Here is a 27,596-nt window from a genome sequence, read left to right as displayed (position 1 = left end):
ATCCTAGTTTGCTCAGGTAACACTTTACGTTGCAGTCAAAGCAATCTTTCTAGAATGCAAACTATAGCGTAAAGGCCTTCGTTGGTGGCCTCCTACCCAGAGCGAGGGTATGAGCCCCTCCATATGATCGAGGAAGCCCCACTTAATGTGTCTCCTGCTGCCTCTCTAGATCTTTTCTGCCGTCCCCTCCCTCACTTCTCAGCCATCTGCTGATTCAATGGATGCTGAGTGTCTACCATGTGCCAAGAAGTCGGGGGATAGACTTTTTCAACATCACAGAAACACAGAAGTACCTGTGTTATGTTCCTGTGAGGAACCTCAGGGCCGTGAAGGAGTTAGACACCGACGCCGTTCACTGGTTCTCCGGGCCCAGTCCTGCCACTCAGTGCAGCATAGCTTTCCTGAGAAGAGCTGTTCTCACCTCTTCGGGACTCTTGTCCCAGGTGACAGACACCTGCTCACCTGCATCTCGGCCTGTATGGAGCTCCATCTGGGAAGCCAGCCCTGACCTGAACCCCGGATTTTGTACCTCGCTGTCCCCCACAGCTCCCTGTCACAGATGTCGTTTACTTTCTGTAGCTCAGTGACGCTGAAACTCTTTTGTTACACTGGACTCTTTTAACTCCCAGCACAGTGGCTCTTACACAGTAGATCTCAATAAACTTTACTTGGATCAATAAATGGAAGAATCTTGCTGCCACTGACAGGATCTAAGAAAATTCCAGGGAACTGATGTTCACGAAAAGTCAGCCCTTTACGATTAAATCTTAAGCTCTTCCTGCCGATGCCTGCCCAAACATCGACGCCGTTCATATTAATGACTGGACATTGAAGGTGCCTGGCCACTGCAGGAGGGAGAGAGGTTGCCAGCTGTGCCGCTGCACCGATGTGAGGGAGTTACTGCTCAGGACCGAGGACCCGCTGCTCTTCACAAACACAGCCCTGCTCCGGTCCAGCTGCTTACCTGCTGCGGGCACGTCAGCCCCGCCCACCTAGGCGGGCTCAGCACTATACTCCTCACTGTTTACTTTCACATCAATCAGCCTAAAATGTTGCAATTAAAACCCTGCAAACTTGACATGTTAGAGAAGAGGTGACTCTGAAACATTATTTGCGCACAGATGAGGAGGTGTCATGGAGACAGGTGGTGAGATGTGGGAAGGTTACCTCACAAACAGACTGATGGGTGAGGTCGATTTTTCGAAAAGGAAATAGATGGTGTTCATAACTTAGGACTTCATTTCTGAATCCAGGTGTGTCCTAACTAGATCATCTGATGTAACTCATGTTACCTATTGAGAAGAAATTAAACAAACTCATACAAATCAATGAGTTTCATTTCCTCGTCCTCACTCTGGGTTTGCTAGGCCTGGTGGGTGCCTGGCAAGCCGCGGCCTGGGAGTCTCCTGAGCCTTGTGGAAGTCTCTTCTGATGACCCTCACCCTGTCAGCCTTTCCTGCTGCACTTGACTGCTTTAGCAGGAGACCCAGCAAGGCCAGATGGTGAGGTGTGGACGAGTGACCGCCCATCCCATGTCTCCCGACTGTTCGAGCATGTGCAAGACCTGTGAGTGGTTCAGAGTTCTCACTGACATACATATGATTTCTCCCAAAGGAAATTGGGACACAGAAATGTGACAAGGCCAAGTTTAAGATGGACAACGATCTGCTGAATTTTAAAACGTCAAGGTGTTTTATGAGATTTTAACAACATGCTATTATTACCTAAACAACTATGCCTATGCTTTCATTCATGCTATTTTATTTCCTAGATTGCCTTTTTGTGCTCCCTTAACATCACTGTATTTTATGTGTCTAAATCCTACCTGCCTACCTCAGCTCAGATGCCAAGTGGGCCATGAAGCCTCAGACCTGCCCAGCTGGAGGTGATTGCTCCCGCCTGCGCGCCACCTTCCCTTCCGGCAGTAAGTGCACACACCGGAGCTTTCCCACAGCTAACCATGGTGGCTTTGTGCTTGGTACAAGCCAGCCCTTGGGTTGTAGTTTGCCAGCTCCTACGTAGACCATTGAAAGGCTGCGATTAGCAAACTTGAACGAGATAAGGAGTGAGTACACAGATATTTCAGTGCCGAGCATTCTAGGCAGAAAGAACAGTCAGTGCCTAGTGCCGGAGCGCACCCAGCCTGCTTGAGGAGCAAACAGGAAACCAGTATGACTGGAGCTGGTCGAGGCGGGAGCCAAGGGAATGGCAGTGACGGTGAGATGGGGCAGCAGCGCCTTCACTCTGATGGAGAAGGGGGGTCACCGGAGACTGTGGGCAGAGGAGCAACATGATTTATGCACAGCGACAGGCGACCACTCTGCTGCTTCCACCCAGAAGAAAGAAACCTAAGAAGCCTATCTCTAGTCCCAGCCTGTGGGGAGGTTCCAAGCCAGAGAGCCAACTGTGATGGGTGCTCGGGGGCCCCGTCCTGGCTGAACAGGCCTCCGGGACCGAGTAGCCCAGCCTGGCAGTGAGCAGGCCCTCGGCCGCCATGCCTGTGCGGGCCTCACCGAGTCTCCCCTGCGGCTCCACCTCCCGCACACGCTGGGCTTCCCACAGGCCACATGACGGCTACAAGGTCTTCGTGGAGCTGACTGGCAGGCCCCCTGTCGACACCCAGGAGTGGGCATCACTGCGCCTGGGCCTGCCGCTGTGTTTCCACACCTAGTGTTCCACGCTGGCTTTCCTGGCGAAGCTGAAGGGACGCTAAGATGAGGAGCTGTGGGGTGACGGTCACCAGCACACGGTGTTCCCACGCCTGCCTTTGTCTCACACGAGCCTGGGGTGGCCCTAGGAGCCCGTAAAGGGCCCTCAAAACTGGGACTTGAACAAGGAAGGGGAGGCCCCCCAGGCCCCATAACTCAACTGGCACGTGAGCCTGTGACTCCCTTCTGTAGCTCCATCTGTAAAACGGAGCTTACAATCGCTGCCACAGTGACTGCACAGCTGTCCCTAGCCTGCTCCGAGTGTGCTCGGAGCGAAGGGGAGCAAGAAGCAAAGGGCCCAGCACCCGGGGACGAGCTTCCGGCCGCCACGCCTCCCGTGCGTGGGGCGCGGGCAGTGGGGGGGCGCCGTGATGACTCAGGACACTCATTCTCTGCAATAAGGAAAGCTGCACAATTAGGCAGTGTTGGGCTGAAATGCCCGTTTGTCCCAACTGATTCCGGCCCGTCAATACCTCTTTGTGAGCGGCCCCCCTAAAGTTGGCCTTTGTCTGGCGTGGACCGTGAGCAGAGGCGGCAGCACGGGCCCCTCCGTGGGCAGCCCACGCGAACAACGGGGCTTCAGAAAGGCCGGAGTGCAAATGTGGACACTCACTGGGCCACGTGCCTCTCCCCACCTGCCCGAAGGACGTCTGAAACAGCCAGAAGGGACGCTTTGCTTTCAATAGGACCAGGGAGAAATGCAGGAGGCTCCAAGCCCAAGGGAAGCCTAGTGTGCATCTTCACTACCAGTGCAAAGGGCAACTAGCTACGGCTTTTGTTGTATGTTTTTGAAGGATTTCAGTTCAAAACTATGGAAGGATTGAAGAGCCCACACTTCCCTAGAAATATTTCCATTCCATATTCTGATACGAAGTGTTCACGTTTCCCTGTTTGTAATACAGTTGGAACGAGCTGGGATCTATTTTCATTACTTTCTTGTTCTTGTACAACTTCATCTCCTCTCATTAGTACTGAATATTTAGGACGAACCAGGAAAACGCTGGGTCTGTATTAAATGTGACCTCAGTCACTGGGACTCACATTTACCGCGTGGCTGGAAGAATCCTGCTTTTATAAAGAATGCACACAGTTGGAGAATGGCAGACGTGATAAAATCGAGGATTTACATCACCTGTAAGTCAATTATGGTCCTTTTCCAACATGCACCTCAAGTGCTTAAGATAGACATTTCACCAGAGGTGGCATTTCAGTGAGTAAAGACGTTGGGGACAGGAAGGTGAGGCTCGGGCAGGAGGGGACAGCAGGACAGCGGGAAGGACCCACAACTCTGCTCACCTCACTTCCACAGTCGCCACTCCACAGAGTGATTTCTGTGTCCTAAGAAGCTCCAGCATCCACGCCTACCATTTGCTCTGCGACCAAGATGTTGAAACCATCACGCACTCGGTTAGGCTAACGTTGCATCTGCTAGGAGAAAGAGCATGGGGACGTTGTCCCTTCTCTCTCGTTAACGCCAGTCAGCTCTCTACCACCATTCTAACGCCAGTGCTTTCTAAGACCTCCTGGCGAGGATCCGTGCAGAAGGGCAGAATGTGCCTTAGGAAGAGAAACAAGCAAGACAACGGAAGCAGGAGTGTATCTCATACCAGCACTGGCTAGAAAATGCGTGGGGACTTGGAGAGAAGGTGTCAACCCCTTGGGGGCTTTCACTGGCCAGCTATAAAGTAAAGGGGTGGGCATTTTGAGCTTTACAGCTCTTCCCAGCTGTAAGTTTCGATGAGACACTTACCAGCTAAATTTTTATAATGACTGAGAGACTAAAATGAAAGGTGCCCACCAGACTGTTCAAAGGTTCTTTGGGAGATACTTGGGTAAAGAACAGAGACAGGCCAGGAGCAACACCTAAACAGAGGACCTGGAATATGAAGTCACAGGGTGAGGGTTAGGGTCTGCCAATGTCACCCATTTCCCAACTCTGCTCAAAGTGGGTACGAGAGAGAAAGGAAACTGAATTCCAAGCATAGAGGCAGATGGCCCTGACAGCAGCAAGAATCCTGAAAGGTTTCTGGGCTCATATATCTGACCCACTTGGGACGATACAGAAATGAAAAACATGGAATGCACGTGGAGTTTGGATTTTATAAGTAAATCCACCAGCTCCCTGAGGTCGCAGTTACAGAAATCTGTGCCAAAGAGTCGATTTTACATAAAATATAATATTCCACGAAGGGGCACTGGCTGAGAACTCCTTTTATCCTCCCCACATCCTATGAGGTACTTGTTATTTTTACCGGCATTTCCAAGGAGGAAACTGACACACATGCAGGTGAAACGACTCGCTGAAAGTGAGTGGTAAAGTGCTTCTGAGGCCAGACCGTCTGACCCCAAGTCCGACTTGAACTTTTACCCACTCAGCTCTAAAGTACCTAAACAGATACAGAAAGTTCTTTAAAGACTCAACAGTATTTTTAAAAGTGGTCACCTTCGAACGACGTGAAGCTGTGACAACTCATTGCATCGCCGAAGCGCCTGCCAGCTCCTTCCTGCAGCAGCCAATGGTGGCCCCGGTCACCACACCCAAGGGGGGGGCAGAGTTAGCTCTGGGGACAGCCCGCCCCTCACCCCCGTTCCCATCCTGTAGGCCGCTGTTCCGACCTGCTGGAGCTCCAAGCCCTCCCTGCCTGCCCTGAGGAGAGCAAGCCAGGCCGGGCCCACGGGATGCTGTGTCCATGTGTCTCCACGCTCCCCAGACTCCTGACACGGTGCCACACTACACAGATAGAGGTCTGGGCCCGCGGCAGGCGACCCAGCCCCAAATGGTTGAAGACTCAGCTGGCCTCAAATATCCATTCACCTCTTTTCTTAGCTTTGTGGCAACACATTTGGTTTCCTTTTGACAAAGGAAAGGAAATTCCAACATCAGGAGAAATACCTAATCATTACTAGAAACTGGCTGAGAATAAAACTCACAAATAAAACACATATTTAAGTTTACTCATTCACCATATCACAACAAAGTACTCATTTATAAAATTCTAGGATTTCATGCGGGTATATTTTTGGGGTGCATTCCTGTATGTCATATTCCCAAAATTGCATAGTCCCAGAGCCCAAACGCCCTGACACACAGGCCCCAAGCGGGGACTCAGAGCCTATACATGGCACGAACCTATAACGTCAAGGTCACCCCGTTCCCACATCCATCCCATTCTACCATGCGGTCTTGGAATTTTCTCAACACAACAGGTGAAACAATGACGAGAGTTAACACATCGTCTCCGTTAGACAGCATGAATTGCCAGATGTTCAGATGGCATTTTTAAAAACAGTACTCTCTCTCACGTAAGTCACCTGTCACCCATCACTTTTCCTATACAGAGTGACTTCCTGTAACTTCACGGATTCCCCTTCAGAAGCCGTTCCTTAGAACTTTTCAGTTTAGACTCGGTTAGAGTCCATTTTACAGATGTCCTATCTCACAGATAATAACCATCTCTGCTATTTGATGTGCCTCCCTTTGGTGACCTGTCCACACTTTGACAAAATGCTTGATAAGCCTCCTTTTCTCAGCCAAGCCAGAGCTTCCCGAGCGCTTTTGTACAGTCAGCTGTGTCTGAGTTCCTCTGTGTAAACCCTCCCGTTTCCCCCACAAGCAGGCACCTGCCGCCACTCCCATGTGCCAGACGCCAGGTGTGCATCTGAGACCCAGCACCTGCCTCGTTAGGAAGCCACCGCAGCCACTGCCTGTGCCAGCATGACCCAATACCGCCCTCCACAAACTTACCAGCTGAGTTCTCAGCCACGGGACCCTCTGCACAGAGCTTCAGGAAGAGGTTTCAGAGATGAGTGGAGTCCCCAAGTCCCTGCAGCTTACACTACCTACCTCAGTGACAACACAGAGATGACAGGAGATGCCGCCACTTCCCAGGGCGTTGGGCAGCTCTGCAGCAGGGTCCACGCTTGGCTGGATGGAGCCAGAGTCTGTCTATGTGGCTGGGCTTACAGGCCAAGGAGCTGCTTGTCCTTCTGCTTAAAATCCCGTTTCTAAGCGTCATGATTCCGGGCTTGGCCATAGATCCATGTTCTCATCGCCACTTTACTTTTTTTTAATTTTTTTAAAAGATTTTATTGGGGACGGGAAACAGGACTTTATTGGGGACTTTATTGGGGAATACTGTGTACTTCCTGGACTTTTTACAAGTCAAGGTGTTGTCCTTTCAGTCTTAGTTGTGGAGGGCGCAGCTCAGCTCCAGGTCCAGTCGCCCATTGCTAGTTGCAGGGTGCGCAGCCCACCATCCCTTGTGGGAGTCGAACCGGCAACCTTGTGGTTGAGACCCCGCGCTCCAACCGAGTCATCCCGGAGGCAGCTCAGCTCAAGGTGCTGTGTTCAATCTTAGTTGCAGGGGGCACAGCCCACCATCCCTTGTGGGACTCGAGGAGTTGAACTGACAGCCTTGTGGTTGAGAGCCCACTGGCCCATGTGGGAAACAAACCGGCAGCCTTCGGAGTTAGGAACATGGAGCTCTAACCCCCTGAGCCACCGGGCCGGCCCCTCACCGCCACTTTAGAATGTGTAGCAGCAAATGGTGCGGCCGTTACCATTAGCCATCTTCGTTTGCTCCTCAAATTGCCTCTGACAGGTGACCTTTTATGAGGAGGCTGAGGGCGAGCACTGGGAGTTAATGTGATGGAAGAAGGAATGAAGACAGGTGGGGATGGAAAAGGCCGCAGGTGCTTCTCACCCTGCAGCTCTGCTGAGCAGCAGCTGCTTCCCGTGGAAGCTGGATGGCGGCTCTCAGCAGGAGAGCCTGAGCTTCAGAAGCCAGGCCACACCACGACTTCCTTCTTGTCCCTTCCCCAGGGAGCAGTCCAAAAAAGCTGTAACATTTTTGTGTGCCCCCTGAAGGCCAGCTGAGACCCTGTGGGTCCTCACGGGCTTTATGCAGCGGACGAACATGGCCACAGTGCAGAGAGAGGAGCAGACTGTGACGCCGGGCAGGAAAGGCGGGTTCTGCCTGGTGGCCTGCGAACACAGTGGGTACGGGCGGCTCCCAGGAAGGTGGACGGCACAGCTGGCACAGCTACCCTGGAGGCACAACAGGAAGAGACAGGGCTGGGCCCAGGGCTGCGTGTGGGCCGCACCTCAGATGCCAGGGGCTGGTTGAGCTCCCTTCCTGGCGCCTGACAGTGTGGGACCTGCAAGGACGACACTGCAAACCATCCTCTGCAAAGGGAGCTCACCACCTTCCATTTTTAATCACTGTTGAGCTTCCAAACTGCAAAGATAAGAAGAGTTTCCTAGGATTTTGTAATGAGGTAACAACCTGTTTTGTCAATGAAGTGGTATGAGCAGAGTAAAGGGTCATGAAAACATACAGTGTGTTTGGTTTTTACATGTCTTCCAGCTAAACATACAGGCAGGGAATTGCTGCCAGCGGCCCAACACACCCTGGATAACTTCTGAGTTGCTATAGGACTCAGGCAGTTTCGCTAGGACAGTCCCTGCCACCCTTCCCTCTCAATTCAGTTTAGTTCCAAGTTGAAAAGGGTTCACCTAACTACAATGGTGTGTGAATCCCCAAGAAACAGTCTCATTCAGGCCGAGGGTCATGGCGTCCCTCTTTGATCCTAGTGACACTCTCACACACCTACCCCTTCTCCAATCAAATTTGAATTCAAATGGAATTTTCCAGTCAATATACTTTCTTTATTTCATCTTTTTTGTTTATTTCATCTTTTTATGGAAGACAAGCATCTTCTGTGGTTTACTTTTGAATCACAAATTCAATAAAAGGTGTTTTTCACAGATGTAATATTTTAAATGTCTAAACTAAATTACATCTGAGGAACAGGGAAGCACAAAGCAGTGAGCTGGGAGAAACAGGAAAATTGAAATGGTCTGTGCACCCAGAGTATTTGCCTAGAAGCGACCGGCACACCTGGGTGGGCCCATACTCGTGACGGGGGTGGTGGTGGGGTGGCGAGGCTGGACAGCTTACTCCTGGGCTCTGCCCAAAGCCGGGAGGCCATTTTGACACTAAAGGAAAATGTGAATTATTTCTCGACAAATACTGTTAGTTCCCTTCCTCAGAAGTCACATTCACCAAAGGACACTATTACAGCTGAAAAAAACGATCAATAAATTAACAATAGCCTAGTACTGAATTCACTTTTTGTTTCAAAAGTATTGTGGGGAAAGAGTCCCAGAGAGCAGTTTCCAGGCTCTCAGCCTCACATGGAAAGGTGCTGGCTTGGGTAGTAGATGGCTGTCAGCTGTGGCTGACATCAGCTGTTACCGGTTAGCCATTAGCCACTGAAATAACTGCTGTGACTGAGCTAGCAAGGCGGATTGTGGACTGCGGATTGCAGAGAGGTGGATTGCAGTTAGCAATCCAGGTTGGTAGACAGAGAAGTAGACAGCAGGTTGAGGATCGTGTGGCTCCTGCTTCCTGTGTCCCCAACCCAGCCACCAGCGAGACTATAGTGGTATGACTCCCCTATCTGCGGCTCCGTGGGTGTTCCTTTTTGGCCTCACCATATCCTGCGTTCTTATGTGGGGAGCGGGACCAGAGACCCCACATGACACACTGCATGACACGTATAAAAGTCAAATCGGTCCACTTTGTCACATTCAGATACATGACAGAATGATGGCCGATGTCAATGTTCTCAGGAGTGTCAGAAGCCTGGAACCAGTTCTGTCCCTCGGCCACAGGAGCAAAGAACTAAAATCATAGCTGGTCACCCGGCCACAGCTACTCTTCCTCACCTGCTCCTGCAGCCAAAGGAAGCACGTGACCGTGACCGGGCCCTCACTGAGGGCCTGTGAGCAGGAGGGACCTGTGCCAGCTCCTGGCTGGGCCTTGTCACACAACCGGAGTGCTCCTCCCCCCGGACGTGAGTGTGCAGAAGACATGCCCAGACACAGTGGGGCAGCCCCACTCACCAGGGTCTCGGGTGATGCCGTGGGGTCAAATCCAACTGCTGGCCCTGGACTTCCGTGTGTGACACAGAAACGAGCTCCTCTGTCTGTGTGAGCCATTGCCTTCCTGGGCCTCTTTGCTGCAGTCTTCACCATAAGCTAACACAGATGGAGACCTGAGACAAATTTATTGGAGGAGTTTGTGTCCCAGAGTAGGACATTTTATGTTACAAGAATTGGATATAATTCAGTCGATTAAGTTGAGGGAGCCCTATTCATTATTTGTTTAATACGCTGAATAATACAAATAAGTCTCATGAGACAAACACAGAGAAATGAGAATGCCAATTTGATTAACATACAATGAAAAATATAAATGCTAAGAGAATTAGACACTGCAAAGTCATATACCAGTAAAGTCTGTACCTGTAAGTAAGTTCAGGAAAGACAACACACAAACAGAATTTCTGCATTTTGCAAGCAAAATCACAACAGGGAAAATTGGATACTTAGAATGAATTCTTAAAAGTTTCAGGCTGATGCATCTTTGTCCACAGGAGACATATCTGCCAGCAGACTGGATAACTCACGTTCTAACTTCATGGAGCTGTCTGCACATTAATATACGAGAAGCATGCATGGCCCAGAATCTCCCAAATACTGACTTTACCTTAAAAGTAAAAGGTTGGGGAAAGATGTCGCAGTGTGAACACTGTTCATGAAGCTGGTGGTGTGGACTTACTAACATCAGAAAAAGCAGGCTGCAGGCCAAAGTGACACCAGAGAGGAAGTAGGACATTCCATCACAACAGAAAGACCAGTTGTTTAGAAAGACGCCAGAACCCTCATACCAGACCCCTCACCCCATGAAACCAACACTGACAGAAATAAAGAAAGAACTAGGCAGTCCCATAAACTTAGGCAGAGATGTCAATATCCTTCTCTCAGCAACTGGTGGAATGAATGGACAAATCATGAGTAAGGATATAGAAGATCTGATCAATATGAGCAATTGATGAGATTGATTTAACATTTATGGAGGTGTACACTATAAATCCAGAGCACACATGGTTTGGGCTTCTACATGGAACGTCCACTAAGCTGTACAACAGGCTGAGCAATAAATTTCAAGAGATCAAAACCTTAGAGAGCATGTTTCCAAGCTCCCAAATGAATTAAATGAAAAATCAGTAACAAGAAGACGTATATGCTCAAAGGGAAATGTGTAGCTCTGAATGAGATAGAAATTCTTAACAACCAATGAAAACAGTGACATCAGCCAAAATGGCAGAGAAGGTGGCTCCACATGCCTGTCCCTCCACTGAACACACTGAAAAAGTGAACAGAAATGGCCAGAATCAACTGGAAGAACTGTGAACCAGACAAAGGTTTTAAAGCAACAAAGGAAATGCTGATCAAGAAAAGGCAATTATAAAATGACAGGAAAGCTCTGTGGCAGTTTCCCTTGACCTTGCCCCACTCCGTCCCCAGCTCAATGACAGTCTTGAAGATAATAACCCATGCTCCCTGTTGAGGGCCCTGCCCCTGGCTCCAGCATGATCAGAGCAGACCTCATTCTCGAAGGACAGTCTTCATTTCTACCTGCCTTGGTACTACCTGTGGGCTGACATGAGGCACTCAGAATTCTCAAGGCAGAAAAGTGTCTTCAGAGAAGGCATTCCTGGAATGCACATCGAGGCAAATGGACCCTCACTGCCACCACTGCAGGGTCAAAAATTTACACTTGAGGCAAACAGCAGACATGCGGGGGAGGAAAAGCTGAGAAGAGAATTTCTCTGAGAAACGAGGACACTGAAAAGCACTTGCATATATGAGGAACTTAGAAAGCCACACACAAGAGTACGATGCCCAGGAAAAGACCTAAGAGGACGCCACGTTTGACCTCTAGCTGACCGTCATCCTCAGCACACGCAAGAACTGAAGGCTAAGGCAGAGTAGTAACAGCCTGGCTAGGTGCTGGGGGACTTGAGAGTGTCTCCAGGTGCGGCCTCCAGGTACGGCCTCCAGGTGTGACCTCCAGGTACGGCCTCCAGGTGTGACCTCCAGGTACGGCCTCCAGGTGTGGCCTCCAGGTATCGCCTCTGTGTACAGCCACCCTCCTGAGACTGCAGCTCTTGCAATTCCTTTCCTTTTCTTTATTCCTTTTCTTTATTTTCTTTTAATCCTTTTTTCCTTCTTTCTTTCCCTTCCTCCCTCCCTCCCTCCTTCCTTCCTTCTTTCCTTCTTTCCTTTCTGTGGATGTGGAGATCCAGGAATTCAAGGAAATTTCACAAGCTTAAGGAGTAGAGACTTCAGAGACCACAGGTGACAAAAAAAAAAAATATTTACAAAAAAAAACTATTTTACAAAAATAGTTTTAAAAAGTCACTAAACAAACAACTACAACCCACAGCAAACAATGAAAACAAACCGTGAGAAGGGTGAAGAATGTGAATTCCAGATTTACCACATTATAATATTCAAATGTCTAGTTTTCAGCAAAAAAGCTGGGAAACATGCAAAGAAACGAGGAAGCATAGCCCATCCATAAGAGAAATTCACAGAAGCTATCACTGAGGAAGCACAGAATTAGAATTACTAGACAATACTTTAACTATGGTAAATATGCACAAACAGCTGAAAGAAACCGTGGCAAAGAGATAAATGAAACTAAAAAATGAAGCAACGAAAAAGAAAATATCAATAAAGAGAGATGATAAAAATGAACCAAACAGAATTCTAGAGCTTAAAAATACAATAACTGAAATGACAAATTTACCACTATATCAATCGCAGGTTGAATAGGCAGAGGGAGAAAAACATCAGTGAACTTGAAGGTAAGCCAACTAAAATTATACAGTTTGAATAACAGAAAGAAAGAAAAAAAAATAAAGAGAAAAGCACAGAGCCTAAGAGAAATGTGGGACATCAAGCTTACAACATCATGCACATGAGGATCCAGAGCAGCATTGTTCACAATAGTTGGAAGGTGGAGACAACCCCAATGTCCATTAGCTGATGAATGGTTACAATGTGGTGCACACATACAACGGAACATTATTCAGCCTGAAAAAGGGACAAAACACTAATGTGTGCTAAAATGTGCATGAAACTCAAACTAGTGTGCGAACTGAAAGAAGCCAGAGACCAAAAAGACACACAAGTCGTAGGTTTTCTGCACATGAAAGGCCCACAACAGGTACATCTAGAGGCAGAAAGCAGGGTGGTGGTAGCCAGGCCTTGGGGAGTGGGACGGAGTGGGACTGCTCTGCAGGCCCAGGAGTTCCTACTGGAGAGAACACGGTTTTAACTGGATAGATGTGTTCACACACATGGGTAACGTGCTGAATGCCACTGACTACACTTCAAAATGGCTCATTTTATGGTCCTGACATTTTACCTCAATAAAAAGTTTTTCAAATAATGAAATACATTTTTATCTAACAAGGTTATAGAACTAGAAAACCAACCACCAGCAGAGTAAATTAAAGCCACAAATAGCTTCTTGAAATGATTAATAAAACCAACAATCTCCTATCGGGACTGGTAAAGAAATAAAAAAAAAATAAAAAAAATAGCAAACTGCCCACACAGGGATGAGGGACTTATTACAGAGACCACAGACAGTAGGAATGTACAGGAGTGTAAGAAAGAACTTTTTGCCAATAAATGTGATGATTTTGGTGGAGTAAAGAAGTCACTTGACATACACAATTTTAAAAATCTGACAAAAGAACAGAAACTTTGAATAGTTCTGTACCTTTTTAAGAAAACGGAATCCATTACCAAAACCTGTCCAGAAACAGAACATTGGCCTACATGCTTTCATTGCTGAAATCTATGGATCATTTAAGCAATAATGTCTAATGCAACCCTTTTCAGGAAACAGAGGTGAAGATAGCAGAGCCCAACTTGATTTATGTAGATGGCACAACCCTAATACAAATACGGCAGCTGGTAAAGGACCAAGTACTGACCGACTTACTGCTGTGTAAAGTACAGGGCGGCAGTGCCCCCGCCTGAGCACATGTGCAGATGTTGAGGATGAACGTGACAGACCACCCCCGGTGATCTGAAACATCTCCCACCACACATCACAGGACTCAGCAGTGCCTGGAAGAGGACACACTGACGAGAAAGGCAAGCTTGTCTGTCGGCCACACCGACCCACTGCTGTTACCGAGAAGGAAGAATTGTAGGGGCAGAGCTCAGGCAGGGAACGCAATGATTTCCATACAGACTGTAATTTAACTTAATCATAGGATCCCAGGACCATCTGTGTCACAACCCTGAGCAGGCGCCCCGGCCTGGGCAGGGGCTCCACAGCCAGGTGTGGCTGCAGGCCCGCGAGGCTGGGGCTCCACCAGGTCTCACCAGCAGGGTTGTGACTGGGAAAGAACTACACTCGCTCAGCACAGGAGCGGTAGCGTCTCCTGCTGACCTCTCCTTGATGAAGGCTTTCGAGAGCCACGAAGAAAATTCCACGAAGACATACCTACTGCCAGTAATTCTTCCCTTGTGAAGCTGTAAACGTTATGTTTTCTTAATGACATCTTATTAATTTTTATTACATGGCTGAGTATATTTGATGAGTAAAGAGGGAATTGAATTATTGTTTATGCCTCTTACGGAGAGTGCTACTACTTTTTCATTGAATCAGCGCTTAGTTGAATCCCATTATTTATTAAACAACTCCTTTCAGGGTACACACTCCTGGTGTCTATTACTTTTACTTATGAATACGTTTGTACAAATCTTCCCAGTGTGTCTCCACTTTCTTCATCCCCCACATGCTGTCACAGAGGATGCAGGTGAGCTGCACACGTAAGAAACTATCTCACTCCCTTGCACAGTTTGTCCTCCTATGTGGCCAGAGCAAGACCTCTCTGTGGGGCACCCTTAGCAAGTTGCTCCTGGATGAGAACTGTCTCTCTGCGCCGATCAGACAGAGGGTCTTACACTCACCGGCCAGAGTGAAAAGGCGGTCAGAGAGCAGTCACTCTAGCGAGTCTGTTAAAACTCCAGGCTCTATGAAAACACAGCCCAGCATATCGCTCAGACGGTGATGCCAGCTGCCAGCTCCTTCACAGCCAGCAGACGAAGCCACGTCTGCTCTAGTGTTAACTGCTTACATAATATTATTTTTCCTGCCTACTGTTGCCACATGCAGAAATCACCCAATATGCCAGCCGGTTCTTGCCACTCTGCTTCTTGACACATAACTTCTGTGTTAAGCACTTTACATGGCAGCACCATGAAGCTGCTGGTTTACAGGCTCACTTACAATGTTTTCATTCTTACAGCCTATGCCCGTGTCCCTGCCTTTCCTGGCACACACCGTCCTGTCTGGCTTCCCACACTCACGCACTGACTCGTGTTGTCTACTGCGTTCTCAATGACTGCAGACACCTGCAAATACATGTGCACTCGGACACGTCCCATCTATTGGCATCTCTACATGTTTTCTAGTTTTACCTGTTTCAGTTCAAGGCAGACATTTCACTTAGGTATTCCAGTCAAAAGCCAGGAAACTGTAGTCTCTGGGTTATTCTTTTCCTCTGTGTCATCCCTCCCCTCGACTACATGCTTATTGGACTTCTTTGGGGTTGGGGGGTCCTCACCCCTCCAACAAGCAGTTCTCGGAACACCAGCTGGATGTCCAAGAAGTCAACTCACTTCTGACACTACCCACCCACAGACAGCACCAGACCCCACGGGTTAAGGGTCCTGTCCGACCAGACCGCACCTCACCCCCAAACACACACTTTGGACTCCAGCCACCAGCCCAGGCTCTTACCTGTGCTTCTGACCACCTGGGTACACGTGGGAGGTTCCAACGACCCCTCCCACTCAGATGCAAATCCCAAGTCCAGAGAGTCATCTGCACTCTTGCCCCACTGACTGTCAATCAGGGTCCCCATGTCCCCCTCCTTGGGCTCCCTTCACTTCCTAGAGCGGCTCACGGAACTCAGAGAAAACATCACCTACGGTCACCGGCTTATTGTGAAAGGATGTAACTCAGGACAGCCAGATGGGAGAGACAGGTGCATGGGACCAGGTGTGTGGGGAGGTGCACGTGGCCTCAGTGCCCTCTCAGACACCACTCTCCCATCTCCACGGGGTCACCAACCTGGAACCCCCCGGAACCCGTCCTTTTGGGTTTCTCTGGAGGCTTCATCACAGGCAGCACTGATGAACTCAGATGGTGACTCATTCAGCCTCCAGCCCCCGCCCCGGGAGCTCGGGTGGGAGGGAAAGTCCCAACCCTTTAATCACGTGGTGGGTTCCCCTGGCATCCAGCCCCGTCCTTACCTGTGTCCAAAGGTCACCTCGTTCACAGGACCAAAGGCAGTTTCATCACTCTCTCATTGGGGAAACTGCCAGAAATGGGACAAAGACCAAGCATATGTTTCTTATTATAAATAATAGTATCAGAGCACCCTTCCCAGACATCACTGCCTCACACTGTCTTCTGCAATTTTTCTAGACGGTTCTTCACTGCCACTTAAATTTTGCGCCTCAGGACTGCTCTTTCCCTTTGCATCCCAGCCCCAAGAAAGCCCATGGGAATTTTGTCCTTAGGGGGGCTAGTTCAGGGTCATTACACCAGGGCCCGGGTCTCCAGTCCATTCTGTAACCTGTTTTTGTACAGCCCACGAGCCAGAAAAGATTTTTACATTTTTAAATGACTGGAAAGAATAACAAAAAAATAACAGTTCATAATATGTGAAAATTATACGAAATTCAAATTTCAGCATCCCCAAACGCAGGCCCACCCACACCTTTGTCAGACATCAGCAGAGTTGAGATGCTGTGACAGGGAATCGATGGTCTTCAAAGCCTGGAACATTAGTGACCACTTACAGGAAAAGCTTCCCTGCCAATCAGACCCCCGAGTGTTACAAAGATAGAAGCGTTGTTCACAGAGGCTAAAGAACCCTCCCAAGGTCTCGGAGACTGATTGGTGAGCAAGGGTAGGCCTGTGGTCCTGGACTGACTACGCGGCCCCTCCCCACTATGTCATATGCCGCCGTCTCCCGTTGCAAGTATGCAGTTAACCCAGAAGCTGCAAAGTTGCGGATGCGGCCTCTCCTGAGCTCGCTTACATTTCCAACACGAGTCAGTCACAAGGACACTCGCAGGAGATGACATTTAGATGAGCACTGAAATAAGGAAGGTCACACAGCAAACAGCTCTGGTGACAACGCTTACCACGAGTAAAGGTACATTCCTCAGGGGAGAGGTAAGATTCCCCGTGAGCCTGAGGGTCCCCACTGCCTTCAGCAATAAATAACCCTGTGGCAGAGTGATAGCCTGGGGAGCCTGCCCCGAACCCCTTCCCTCCAATCTGGCTTCACACTCCAGAAGTGATCCTCCTGCATCAGACACTCAGAGAACACATTTTCCTGTCACTTAAAATCATCTTTAACTTTGATAATTTATTGAAGGGAGATATATTTGAGCTAAATTTAATTGATTTGATACGACATACTATTTTAATTTCAGTAAAGTGAGAATAAGAACGTTAAGTTAAAAGTTCATGGTGATTTTAGTAAGCAGAAGTTATTCATTCATTCATTCATTCATTCATTCATTCACTTATTTCCTATTTCCTAGTAGACAGACACTAGGGCAGGCACAGGAGCTTTAACAAATGGCGAGGATGATACAATGACTTTTCTGGTAACTCCCAGCCAAGGAGACACCAAGCACAGACTTGTGGCTGGTCCCACATGGTGGCCTGGCCACGCCCACACAGGTGTGGGGGAAGAGCCCACCCCCTCCACGCTGAGTCCGCATCCAGTGACTGTGTGGCCACCTGCTCCTGCAGGCACATGACCTTCTGAAAACACCACAACCGCCTGCAACAGCTGCGTTCCTGCCCCAGTTTTAAGGATAACGTGTTAGGGACGCCAGAGGCAGCTCGACCACTGAGCAGCCTGGCCTCCTCCAGAGCCCAGATCTTCCTGGCTGCGTCTCCCGAGGACAGAGCCCAGACTTCAGGCAGGAGGTACCAGTAAATTACTCCAGGAGCTGACGCAGGAGGATGAGAAAATAAAAGCAAAATTGAGGAGCAGCGATGTGAGCGGCACGGAGCAGAAGCAGAGGGTAAAGGGGTGGCTGAGAGCCGACTTGGAGGGGCCTTGGCTTGGACGGTGACAGCCCCCAAAGCGTCACCTTAACCATGCAATCACTGTGCACCACGACCTGTGCCGGCCACTCTACCTGGATGCTCTCACTTGGTCCTCGGGACACACGTATGAGGTCTGTGGAGTTCTCCGTCGAGAGGACCCAGCCAGGTCACACTGCCCATCAACAGACAAGTTGAAGTTCAAACCCACACTTTCCTGACACCACAAACCCTGAAATCCTATCAGTGCTGCCGTAGAGTCATATGGTGATAAAAGAGGTGAAGAGAATGTGTGTAAGAGATTAAGCCAGAACCTGCCTGTGTGTACAGGGACCCGCCTGAGACCACAGAGCTGGGACCTAACGCAGAACACCCGCCTCCCGCGGGCACTTCACGCCACGGCCACGGCCACCGGCCAGCACTTCCTGCCTGCTCACCCCACTCTGCTTTCAGTCATCTGCTGCTTGGCCCCGTCTGTCAGCACTGCCTTCCCTCCGACACCCCTCTCCTGAGTGCTGTGGACACCCGGCCATGAAAGCATAGCTGTGTCTGGGGACAGTGTGGTGAGTTTGTGTGTCTCTCTCCCAGAGTGACGCTGCCGGTCCAGAAACTAGATGTCAGTGCCTTGACAAGACCACTGCAGACTGAGGCCTGCAGCACTACTTCACCCTTTCTCCCGCCTCCCTGTCCAAACGCTCTGAATCAGTTCTGTGATCGGCAGTGTCCCTACATCGCCGGTCTCCCCTCGAAGCTCCTGCAGCAACTCTGCCCTGACGGAGCTGTGCCTTCCTTCCGAGGACCGCTTCCTTGGCTGCGTCCTCCAGTACAGACTCCTCTCACTGTTCCACCCGCCCAACCCCTCACTGCAGACCTCATTCCCAGGCCAGCAGCCTTGCTTTCTACAGCTCCACTCCGCTCCACGGTTTCATTGAGTTCAAAATCCAGGTGGAACACACACGTCTGACATGCTGGTCATGCATTCTGTGACCTCCTATTTTAAATGACCTTGACCGTCATCTCCATCTTAGCAAATCAGCACCATTGTCAAATGCCAGATGCTCCTTCTCTAGAAAGGACAGAATCTCACGGCAAGCATTTCCTTTGCCGTGACCCTCTTTCACTTTCCCATCTCATCTGAAATGCGCAATCATCACAGTAAGTCTGGCTTTGCTGAGGATCGGCGGCTCTCCCAGGTGGTGTGCTGGTTACCAAAGTGGCCCCCACGTTCATTTTCCTCCTGCCCCAGACTGGATCAGATGGCCCATCACTACAGTCACGCATTACAAAAACCCCTTTGCAAATACACTCCATTTCTCCCCACTCCCTTCCCCCCTCTGGTGACTGTCCGACAAAGTCAAACTGTTAAGAAACATTCACCTTCTAACATGAAGGCAGAGAACTGTGGCCGGACAGAATCCCACAGGTGCTCTGAGTGGTCCTGACTTACAGGGATCACGGGCGTTAAGTGGACGCGCTACATGGACACCATGTTGCACTGAGGAAATGCAAACCAGCAGAGAGGGACTTTCTCATTCCCTCCCAAACAAATCTACCAAATGGCCTTCATCTGCAATCGTCTGCAACTTTTCTGCAGCGCATTTTCTGTACTAATCCAGCAGAGATGTTCTTGCATTTTTCTACAGTGCTTCAAAAACTGTGAAATCATGCCAAATACTAGGAGGAAGGCCTACACGTTCTGAAACCTCACACCAGTATGTGGTTCCAGACAAGGCCGATGCCTGGAATAAGAGGCCCCTGCAGAGGCCTCTGTGTGGCCATGTGACTAATCGTGTTCTGTGAAATGTAAGCGCGGGGTAGCATTTCCCGCAAGTCCCCACTTTGTTTTTCTTCTTTTCAGTCTTAGTTTGGGGCTGCCCTACATGTGACACCAGGAGCTTTGGGGCGTGTCGTGGACCGCGAAGAGACCTTGGAAAGACATATGCACTGAGCATGGGAACCGAGCGAGAAGCCTGGGTCCTCCTGACACTGTGGCGAGCTGCTGCTGCCCGGGTCCAGACTGGCCGTAATGAGACGAAATGAGCTTCCACGGGTTCAAGCCTCTGCTCTATTTTGTTGGTTGCTTGGTTGGTTTTTACTTTTTCTGTTATGTGAAGCAGAACAAAATTTATAAATGATGCAGTTTGCCTGGTAAAACTGTTCTTGGTAAAACCAAGAACATGCAATACAAGGTTGCTGCCCACCTGGTAATGTGAGATAATCACGTGATATAATATGCCTTGTTATGCAAATAAACCCTTAGTTTCCTTTGCAATTCCCTGATCAAAAACAAGAAAAAAAAATACCCCAAACTGGCCATTCTCCTGCTTCTTGCCTTTCTTTCCTGTCCCACGCTGCTCGCCTGGACCCCTCTCCTCTACTTTGGCTTCTGGTGCAGCTGCCACTTTCCCCACCGGTGGGAGCTGGTGGCTCTCGGCCTGGCCGACAGTGCTGTTCGGCACGTGGCCATTTCATGTGGGTGTAGCTTCCACAGACTCGCAGGTTTCCCAGTGGACTCTTCTTCAGGACTGTGGTGAACCTGTGGCGTGGTGCCGGGACAGCTTTTGGGGCCCCTCGGCTTTTCACGGTTCTGCTCAGGTCTGCACTGGGCTGCTTCTGCCTAGAAGCTTGCAGTGACTCTTGAGGGAGGCAGCTTTAAGCCAAGCCCAAACAGACCACCTAACTTGCGGAAAGCGCTGTGGGTCTGATACAGAACCGCCCCCGTGCCCACCAGGAGCAAGTTCCAAAAGGTCCGTTTTGCTCATGCAAAGCAGTGACCCCAGGGCTGCTTCCGAAGCTTGGGTGACGTGGTGCCCTCAGGACAAATGACGCCAGGTCCCGCGCTGGGCACAAGGGCAGTTCTTGCAGCTCTCACCACCAAGAGGTTACACTTTTTGGACGTCATTCCAAGCCAAACAGCCTCCTTGGGCTTCTTATAGCCTTGAACTTTACTTTCAGCCACCAAAGGAATCTCAGGAACTTCTGCGATCCGATGACCTTTAGACGTGCCCAGGAAGCAAAGGCAGAGCAGGTAGTGTATTCCCTCTGCCGTGCCAATGCACCAGGCTTTGGTTAGTGCAGACATGTGGCCCCCACGACACACACTTCCAAAAATACCCCGGCCAGAACGATGTGTGCCGCCACCTGGAACCCTGGGACCCCGGGCCACGGCGCTGCCACGACCGAGGGCTCAGTGCCCGACCTGCCCACTCGCTGACAGCATAGGTCACGTGGACAAAGTCCCTGCATCTGTCGGATGGGAGCCTGGAACACAGCAGGCCAAGAGGCATTTCTGCCAGAGTTGCCCTTCCTGAGGACGCTGACATCAGTGACAGGCACAGGTCACGCGAGAGAGGAGCCGGCCACACTCCTCTCTCCCCTGTGGCCCTTCCCACCCAGGAAAAGGAAAAGCCACACCTCATGTCAACATGATGGCACCTCATTTCGAGGTTTGCTTCTTCTCAGAATTTAAAATCCAGTGAAAGCAAGCCTTTTCTTTTCTTTTGCAATAAATCTTGTATAGGAGAATGGAAAAAAGGTGTCAATGAACATACAATATTTCAGTCTGAACAATTTATCATTTGGGGAAGTAGATGAGGAAGCTCTAGGATACACTAAGCATACTGACACCCTCTATTTCACTCGTCTGGGTGTTTCTAATCATGTAGAATGAGCAAAAAAATAAAAACACAAAATGAAAAACAACGATTTGAAAGGTGACCTGCAAGTGGTTTCAGTGTGTCTTGGTAAGTAGCCCTTTTCCAGGAGGAATGATGCTCAGTCCTTGAGATATTTACATCATTCACTGAACTGGAATATTTCTTAAGGAAATTGTTCATTTCTGTAACCTCGAAAAGAATTCCATTGCAAAGAAAAAAGCCCAATGTTGCAGATTTTTAAAAGCACCCGTGTGCTTCTCTCCACCTGTTTAGCAGCCTTTGTTGTGATTTAGCAGCATTGATGCAAAGTCGCTGAAACAGACAGCTAGTCCCATGGAAGCAACATCAGGTAAGCTATTCGAGCTTGTTATTAATTGTTAATGGTCTTCTGATCCTTAAACTAGATACCTAAACTGAACAGACCACTATCAGCAAGACATGCAAATTACATGAGCGCTCTGGGTGCCCAACCACACGCGGATCGCTCACTACTTCGCTGCTTTCCTGTGTCCCTGAGAATCCCGCAGTTTTCCTCATACTCTAAAAGAGGTAGTGTCAAAATATGTGTCCTATGACAAGTAATCAGAACTTATTATCTCAAAATGAACACAATTTTCCTTAGGCTTTGTCTCAGGAAATTAGCCAGAGATGGCATTTTATGTATTCTCTTTACATAGATGAGCATGGGGAAAAATATATCTATTTTATGTCTAATGACAAAACATCAAGCATCTTCCATTCCAGTGCTTTCTATGATGTGCGCATTTCATATCTAAGAGCAATGGGACTATGCACCCCTTCCTCTAAGCACCCAGCACTCTACCTTGTGTACGTGCCGCGTCTTCACTGCGTGTTGTCCCCGTGTCCACGTGCCTGACGAAGCCTGCCCCTCTGGCCACAGCCGTCCTCTCCTGGGAGGCCTGCCCTGATCTGCAGACAGAAACAACGCTCCCTTATCTGACCGAATGATGCTTCTGGCACTGCTCCCACACGTCCCATCCTGTCTATGACGTAGGCAGCATCCCAGAGCTCACGGTCACCTGAGTAAACGAAAGAACAACTCGAAATGAAACCCAGCAGGTAAAATGCAAAGTACTCCAATTAGAAAAAGAAGAACAAGAAGCACTTATAATAATGCTCAATTATGAGACAGACAATATGATGGGAAGTAGCCAGGCTGTCGTGCCTAGTTGTGACTTTATCTTATAATCGAAGAAGATGATTAAGAAATGGCCATTATGGGAAGGTGGTCCAAGGTACAAAGTTCCAGTTATAAAATCCGTATTCCTGGAGACAGACTGAAAGCATGGCAGCTGCAGTTAACCGTTCTGCACTGTACACTTCAAAGTCGCTGAGAAAGGAGGTCCCAAAGCTCTCATCACAAGAAAACAGAAATTTGTGACTATGTGTGGAGGTGGATGGTAACTAGACTACCCCGGTGGTCCTTTCTGAATATGTGTAAATATCAAACCATTACGGTCGCCAGCTGAAGTGTAATGTTACATGTCAACTATATCTCAATTAAAACCAAATACCCATAATGGGAGCTGGAACCTTTGAGGACAAAGGGAGTAAAAGGACTCTCCTTTTCTAAGATGTGAGCAGTCTTGTGCAACCAATGACGATTCCTCCACTGAACGTAGAGGAATGAAGCATTTTCCTGACAATGAAGCTTTGAAACACGGTTATCATTTGTTAGTGGTGGAAATCCTGGTGCCTCCTTACACAGAAATTCTTAGTAAGTATAGAACCCTGTTTCTCGGAAACCTTCAGTTGAATTTTGCCTGAGGGGAGAAGAATAACCCTGGACGGTGAACTTCGCAGGTGCAGCCACGTCAACTCGTGGGTTCTACTGACCCTTCCCACGCCTCGGACCAGCATCACTGAACCTGACAAGGACAGTCAAACCTTCTATAACTGAAAGCTAGGAAAAGACAGTGTCACCGTAGTTGTTTGGGTAACTGAGGGTGAAACAGTCTTCGTTCTGGAGGCGGCTCTCTTCATCACTGACACTTTTTCTGAAACCTACCGACGGAATTTGTCTCACCGAGTGTGGCACTGGAGAGAGCTCCCTCGGCACTTAGCCTCAGGGGCTGGCGGTGCGTCGGCTGCTTAATTCTAGTTTGGAGTCCTGCATTTGGCTCTCCCTACCCGGCGGGGTTGGGGGCTGCGTGACCATCTCATGGGGCTTCCATCCCATTACCTCTCTTTCCATTGCTGCCTGCCACACACTCTTCGACGGAAATCCGTAAAGAGAGAGATGCTGCAGGAGGCCGGGGGGTGTCCTCAGCGCTACCCTTCCAGTCTGCAAATAGGGTCCTGTTGAGCCGCCTGAGTGGCGAGAGTGAGCAGACGCGAACCTGCTGACAGGCACAGCCTCTCACTCAGCGAGGGGGAGCTGAGCCAACAGAGGCGAATTCTAAGTGCTGCCCGACCGCCTGCATGCCGGGCCCTTCAGGGTCACCTCTGTCCTCCTGGGCTTATGCAACTGTTTTAGGACAGTGAGCCTCTAAGCCATAAAACTAGAAGTGGCCAATCTGCAGAGGAAAACCCAGGTTGAACCTAAAATAGTGCAGCACATTTGAAAACTTCTGTATCTGTTTTACTTTTATTTCTTGGCATACTTGTGTAAATTAAACCTTGCCTGGAACGTGATCGTTATATTGCAATATGATTTTGATCAGGACATCTGACTCCTCTTGTTAGTCTCGTTCTCTCACAAACATCACTAAGGGTTTGCAAATTGCTCTCATCTCCTCATTTGTAACTCACAACCTGAAATGAGGTAGGAAATTAGAACTCTGTGGAACTGGCAGCCAATTCAGCATGCACTCAGCATCCATCGTTCAAGGGCAGCTGCCAAAGGTGGGCATGAGAGCATCTGAGGCAGTGGCCGCCGTTGCTGACCTTGCCTGGGCCAAAGGTGTCAGCCTTCACAGACACACGCAGTTCCCACGTCTGAAAATTGTCCTGGAACGAGTCAATTTCAACATTGTGGGCCGAGAGTCTTCTCCAGCTTTGCTATGAGAAAATGTGGGGAATGATTCTGTAAGACAGTAGTGAGTGATTAGCAAGCTGGGATTTTAGGGCATCTTAGAAAGCTGGGAAGTCCCCTCACGTGATCACAACACCTTCCCCGTGACAGATTTTAGGAGTCCACAGGAATAACACACCTTTTCTGGGGTGGTCTACTCACTCACGCTAACGCGACCCAAGCACCATGATGTAGCCACCATGCCCACCAGGAAAACCACAATTTTGACAAAACACGATTCCTACATGACAAGGGATACGGACAAACAGGAAACAGAAACCGGCCGTCAGAGCTCCCTGATGTGGAGTGACCACACAGACGGTGCCGAGAAGCCTTCCAGACACAGCCAAGGCCCCAGAGGAAACGGGGACTGTGGGCACACAGTCCATTCTTGGGAGACAAGAAGTGAATGATCTGTGATGGGCTGAAGCGACTGTATGTAAATGATGCTTTGGAGAAATGTGCTTAAGCAAACCAAAACCACAACCAAAAGAAAAGAAAACAGAATTTGTGCTATGCTGATGGATGTCAAGGAGGGAGTCCCGCCCCCAACGAGAGAGAGCGCGGATGTACAGGCTCTGTGAAAGAGCCCACCAGAGAAGGAGGGAATTCAGAGCATGGAGTGCTTTGGGGGTGGGGCACGTTCGTTCCATCCAGGTTACTGGCTCCTCTTTGTGTAGAGGAGACAATAACATAATGCTGGTAAGCAGCACACACCTGACCCCAGGGGCAAAGCAGAAAGCCGGGCCAGGCAGCCGTAAGAGCAGGGGGTGCAGGGCTGCCCTGGGACTTGTGGGAGTCGGAAGAAGGAGACAAGAAACGGGAGAAGCAGCTGAGCAAGGATGCTGACTCTTTACTTGTGTCAAAGCACCCGCTGAGATTCGAGAGCGTGCTTTTAGTGCCAGCAGTCGTGGGCTGTGCCCTTCCTGCCCCACAGCAGTGTGGGGCTCATGGGTGAAGGACATCAGCAGGTGTATGGAGAAGAAATAGTGGCGTGAAGGCCTTGGGAGGGCTGCGGAAGACATATGGGAAGTGACGGGCATCACATGTCCAAAGTATAGAGAAAAAAGCCAGTACACGGGGAGACGGGGCCGAAGGTCTCAATGCAGTCAAAGACCAAGGATTCCTGGGAGCAGGAGACGATGGGACCCAGAGGGAAGGGGACAGATGAGGGAAGGGGTTGCTGGGTATCAAAATTCCTGGGCTGGGAACTGTCCCATGCACACCCAGCGTGCTGCCTTGGAAGAGTACAGGGAACCACAGCAGCAGTGACAATGACAGGATGTGACAGTCACACCCATGTGACCACGGGTCGGTTAGGCCCTCCACTTGCCGATAGAGACTTCCAGAAGAATGGAGGCAAATGACAGGGGAAGAAGAGTGTAAGCTGTGGGCCAAACCCTCAGTGAATATGGAAGACAGATTCACGAGAAATGTCTGATGCTGGCAGCTTTGGGCACCGGAAACAAGAGGCTGGAGGAGTTTTCTTGCCTGAAGAGAGAAGAACAGGGTCTGAGACGTGTGAAGGGGAGACTGTTGCTGGGGTCAGGGACCGGAGAAGCTGGGGGTGTGGCAGCCAGCCAGGTGCCACTGCAGCACGGACGAGAAACGGACAGAGAATGCACCGTGTGCTCCGCCTGGACACCACATATGTGCTCAGAGTCCGACAGGAAACCAGCAGACAACGCCGGCGCCCTTTCAAGTGCCCTCCTGTGGACAGGAAGTGGGCACACCTCTGCCTCATGTCTCTCATCTGGAGCCCGCTGGCATCTGTGCTCCCCAGACCCCTTAGGAGAAGTGGCTGGGCCTGTGCACTGTGTCTCAGCAGCTCGGACACAGCTGAGGAAACAACAGGCTGTTAATGAATGTCGGTGCCCGCCTGGCACCGCAGGGGCCCACGCAAGCCTGTGGGACGGCCGACAGCGCAGGACCCAGGAAATGCCTGTTCAAGTTGGCTTCTTGTTTGTTTCCTTTGAAGAATCTAGGAGCAAAACAAAGGAGTCCGAAATGAGGCTCTTTCCCCCGCTCGTGTGTGCAGAAAACTGGTTGGAGACCTTCTCTTCAAACAAATTTCCATGAAGCAGGGCACTTTTTCCCACTTGAGACAGGTAGCCATTGTCCTACCTTATGAGGACGTTCCATTTCTTCTTATATTATGACATAATTCATGGATTTGTACTTTGGTGACAATAAATCCAGTCAGAGAATTGTCATTGCTTTTTCAAGCCTTGTTTCAGTAGGTGCCTGACTCCCGCGGTGTCACAGTGGACGCCTGTATTTTTCTCTTATGCTGATAGCCACTGGGTGCTGACGGGGGACACAATTCAAAGGTAAGCAGAACTGTGCTGCGAAACTCCCCGAGACAGCCTTACAATCCACACAATCCATCACTGTCTGTGACAACCCTAACAAACCACTCAGTCGTACCTGAGGCATTCTGCAGTTGGTAGTTTCACGTGTGCAGAATAATAGTGAAAAACTGAGCTACTGGATACTCCCCCCACGACTAGGCTGTGAAACATTCCTCACTTTTCCCTAACTCATGTATACCCTTAGCTTTGCAAAGCGTATCAACGGTATCATTTATATTATTCCAATTTCTTACGTAAATATTAGCCCTACTAATACAGTGCCTGCTTCCTTAGACTCATTCTGAGTTCAATTGTTAATTTTCAGACATTCGACAAATATTTATAGAGTGCCTATAAAGTACAACACAGTGGGCTGGATTCGTGCTAGGACACTGGGTTTAAATTGACTTCAGATACAGAAAGTTCAGTTCCTATATGAGACATGCCATTTACTTATAAAACTGCAGAGGCACATGACAGAATGCTTCCATGAGGCAGATAGATACATAGATAGATAGATAGATAGATAGATAGATAGATAGATAGATAGATAGATAGATAGAGATAGATAATTTTTTAAATCACCACAAACCATTCTGAGAACTATATATAGAAATATCATTTTCTTTGAGTCCTGACCACGTTTGTTTTTGACAAGGTTCGTTCTTTCGGATTTCTTCAGTTCTCTTACTTCACTAAGTGCGTTCTATGATGCTGTGTATTCACTTCAGCTTGGCAGGAGGCATGATGCCAATTATTCCTGTTTCTTATGTATGAGGAAGTGAGATCTCTGAACTGCTCACTGAAGTTAAACCCCAGCCTAGCAAGAGAGC

At 49.3% G+C, this 27,596-nt stretch overlaps 1 protein-coding gene across 1 annotated transcript in view; it reads right to left on the bottom strand.

Annotated features, from left to right (window-relative positions):
• The window catches only part of UGT8 (UDP glycosyltransferase 8), a 122,002-nt gene that overhangs the window by 64,436 nt on the left and 29,970 nt on the right, over positions 1 to 27,596 (bottom strand). The window contains exon 2 of the mRNA XM_081076817.1: positions 22,202 to 22,418. The gene's annotated coding sequence lies outside the window, so the exon portion shown is untranslated. The remainder of the gene's footprint in view (positions 1 to 22,201; positions 22,419 to 27,596) is intronic.

This window comes from Rhinolophus hipposideros (assembly GCF_964194185.1).
Source record: "Rhinolophus hipposideros genome assembly, chromosome: 16".
In the NCBI taxonomy this organism is placed as follows: Eukaryota; Metazoa; Chordata; class Mammalia; order Chiroptera; family Rhinolophidae; genus Rhinolophus; species Rhinolophus hipposideros.
The sequence above is the reverse complement of the archived record's forward strand: the minus strand, read 5'-3'. Positions and strand labels throughout refer to the sequence as shown.